We start from the raw sequence: 4,191 nt of genomic DNA, 5'->3' as shown, positions 1-4,191 counted from the left end.
TTCATGAAAAATTATATATATATATTTTTTTTTTTGATTCACGTGGGGTGTCCGGGCCAGCTTGCGCGCACCACGACTATTCCCCACGGCCCACTGGACATCCTGCAAGCCCAGGGACAGGTTAGGCACCGCAGGGGTGACAGGAGTGCACATAGAGGATCGAACCCGGGACGGGGGCGGAACAAGTCACACGATTGACCACAGCAGTTAGGCCCTCAAGTGCGAAAAATTATATTTATACGTGTGTGTGTGTGTGTAGACAAATATATGAACGAAAATAAATTGAGAGATGGAGTGAAATTTCTGAGACTCGCAATTCATTATCCAAGTCATTTTCTTTTGGGCACCACATTCAGCAGGCAACTGCTGAAAAGGCCTCGAGATTGAGTGCTGCCTAATTAGGATTTTGACAGATGCAATGTAATTTAGAGTTGGATTTACAAATTGAGCTTCTAACATTTGAGTTTGATAATATAAGAAAGAGGGGCAAAAATTGTAGATTGATGGATGTATCTGTTTAAATGCTGGCCCATCGAAGGATCCACCAGCTCATTCAACCCGTCCTTGACCTATAGCCCAACAATAGATCTCTCTCTCTCTTCTTCTTCTTCTTCTTCTTTTCAATGCACTATCCGAGATATTAAACTTGCCGTTTGGCTTGGATTTCGATTAAGATTGATCGATATTAATTCATTTATTCTTATAAAAAAATTTAAAATATTATTTTTAAAAAAAATTAAAAAGAGGTAATAAGTTTTGATCTTCTGATTGAATTGTTAAATAAATCAAATTAATTTTTTTTTTATATTTTTTAATCTAGACCAGTTTAGATATCAAATCACCATATATTAAATTTAAATTGATTCTCGAACCCGTTTAGATTTTATAACTATTATGATATTTTTTTTATCTAAAAAACAAAGATTCTAATCCATTAATGATATCTTTTTTCTTTCTTTATTTTAGGAATCCTTTAAAGTTTGAATCTTTCATAGATCACATTGGAGAATAAAGATATGAAATTAGATATGAAATTGAATCATATTATTCGCCCGTACGTAGAAATGCATTTGACAAGACCACCAATGGGTGATATAAAACTTTCCATTATAGGGTATGCATGTTGAAGAGAGAACAAATAAGATGAGGTTCGTAACTTCTTCTTCTTCTTCTTCTTTTGTCGTTTCGTTTGTGGTATCGTAACTTTCTACGCTTTTAAATTTGAAGTTTTTCTTTTCTTGAGATTCTTCTAAACTTTTCCTTATCTCTCTTGATATAGAAATACCCAAAAAGAGAAGCGAAGAAAATAAATAAAATGATGAAGAAAATGAAAGTCTAGCAATGTAAACGAGGAGGACAGCTTGTTCTACTCTGATGGAAGCCCATAAAATATAGGCTTGACCCTTAACAAGTTACACTAAGTTAGGCGACTAAATCCCTTAAGCAATGCCTTACGCTTTGATTTCTTTCTGTCACCAAGAAATTGGTTTTTTCTTGAATCCACACCTCAAAAGTTTTAATTTCTCGATTTACAGGACCCATTAGTGATCGAGACCATCTATTTAGTATATGAGATTTTTGAGAAGTGAATTCAAAACAATATCATTAACGTTATTCTACACAGCTTCACTTCATAGTTTATATTTTTTTAATACAATCTTCTTAGATTTTATATGATCTATGTGGGGGTAAAAGAAATTTCTTGAGCGTTGTCTTTTTTAATTTTATTTTTCAGTTATTTGTATGAAATATTAAATAAACTCGTTATTTTTTTTTATTTAACGTGGGTGTCCGGGTCAGCTTGCGCGTACCTCGACTAATCCTACGGGCCCTGAAGTTAACGACCATGTAAGTCTCTAGTTGCCATCATATGAGCAATCACAGGGTTCGAACTTGAAACCACAGAGGGAACAAACCTCTTTATCCCAATCTCTTACCACTAGGCCACCACCTAAATGGTTAATAAACTCGTTATTAATAGCAAGAGTGCTTACCAAACATTTGTGCCACTAAACAGTAACTAGGGCCAAAAACTCGGTTTTTTTATATAACTCGAAGTGTTTGGGTCAGTTTATGCGCACCACGACTAATCTGCGGACCTCAAAAAACTCGTTATTGACAGCAAGGGTGTTTATCCCCCTTAAAAGAAAACAATTACAGGCGTACGAGAAAATTTTTTTTTTTAATTGAATTGTAACCTTCAAATGAAAAAAAAAACAAACATAATCCGAGAAAATAAAGCCCATTGACCTCTAAATTTAGTGAGACAGACAATTCATTTACAGTTTCGCATTTTAATTTATTTTGGTGTATGCACAATGTTCCTTTCGGCTTCTTCCATTTGTTAAACTCAATCTTGCAATATTATGGGGTTAAGACTTGACGCGGTCCATTGGACAAGGGACAAGAATCAGCCTCTCTAGGGCTTTCTTTGATAAAAGGTAATATGAACAGAAAGTCGAGGTTGGCCTTAAACGACAATCATGACTGGTGAAGAAAGGGAATGGAAGGACCAAGAATTGTAGAATTGTAGGTCCATCCGATTTTCAAATCCTTTATGTTACCAACAATCATTAAACTTTAAACACAGCCCCTCTCTCTTTCCTCTCTTCTCCGTACTAATTTAATTCATTGCCTTATGCATAGTTATTTTAAGTTCAAAATAAAAGAGAACAACAAACTATATACATATATTTATGATGTATATATGAGATCATGCTGTGCACTTGGTGGCCTGGATCGAATCGTAGCCGCTCGGCCACGTCTCATTGAAAGTTGGAAATAATGGTAATCTTCTCTTCAGAGTTTTTATCATGTTCTGATACTAAAAATAAAAAAAATTAGCCATTCAAGCTATCCCAAACAATCTCATTCTTACTTTTACCAAGCCCATTCTAATTACCCGTCACGCTTTCTTAGCCTCGACTTAGTATCTTTACTAGACACACATGTATTTTAATATATTTTTTTTGTTTTGAGATGTCAAAATATTGTTACGCATTCAACTATCAATGCACATCAAATTTTCTATGCAAAAAATAGATATCTCATTTCTTATCAATAATTATTTCTTATTAGCATATCACCTCAAAAAACATTGTCAATCACTAACCCATCCACCAATAACACACCAGATCATAACAATCAATTAACATGATATAAGTTGACATGACCGATGTTTATAAATATCTTGGATTATTAGATAAATTAATATGAACAATAACACAACATAACTCAAAAACAAATTCTCATAACAGAACTTCAAACACAAAGTAGAGCATACCATCTAAGGTCATAAAATCACATTGCTACTCTTATGCTCCTCCTCATGCTCACTTATTATCCTGCACATCTCCTTCCTTACTTACTTTCAAGCTCTACATGTTTTTCTAGTTTTAAATTTATTAACATTAACATTAGAAGATTTCTTGTTCATATATGAAATTATTTTGTAAGAAAACTAGTAAAATTCATTTCATCAACTCACTAGATTAATGGTTAAACTTAATCACTTCACATGTCCAAAATCATAGACATGAAATCAAATCAATCTAAAGTTTGTTTTTACAACTTCATTGCATCATACTAATAAAAAAAACATAATATAACTTTAGCCACGTTGAGTTTATTAAGCTTGGAACTCAAACATAATTTTTAATTTTCTAATAGACCAAAGTAACATGAAAATTGATTATTAGAAAACAGAAATATAAGGTATTTTCTCCGGGCTAAATTAATATACAATAAGCTACAACGAAGATCGGGAGAGCATTCCTATCATCATCAATCCAGCCTAGAGTCTGATTAGATGATGGCCATACAATTAGAGTAGCCTTAATTTTGTTTTTCCTAATTCTATAGCTAGTAGTATAGATGAATTTTAATTTGAAACAGCCTAAAAATTAACATAAAACGTGTTTATTAAAATGAATTTAGCTAGCAATCATTATGAAATGATAATATTAATATAGTACAATCCTCCATGAAAAGGAGAGAAAAACTGATGCTTGCAAAGGCAAAGTCTCATCTCCCTTTATATCTCCCATGTCCCTACAATACATTAAGTAAATTACACTTGTTGAAAACACAACCAGTGGACAAAAGAAATAATAGAATTGTTTTCCAATTAGAAAAGCATAACAGGACAACCATTGAAGCAACAACATTCAATTCCAAACCCTTGTCTTCAAA

This window comes from Populus nigra, chromosome 9, assembly GCF_951802175.1.
Source record: "Populus nigra chromosome 9, ddPopNigr1.1, whole genome shotgun sequence".
Classification (NCBI taxonomy): domain Eukaryota; kingdom Viridiplantae; phylum Streptophyta; class Magnoliopsida; order Malpighiales; family Salicaceae; genus Populus; species Populus nigra.
Note: the sequence above shows the minus strand (reverse complement) of the source record.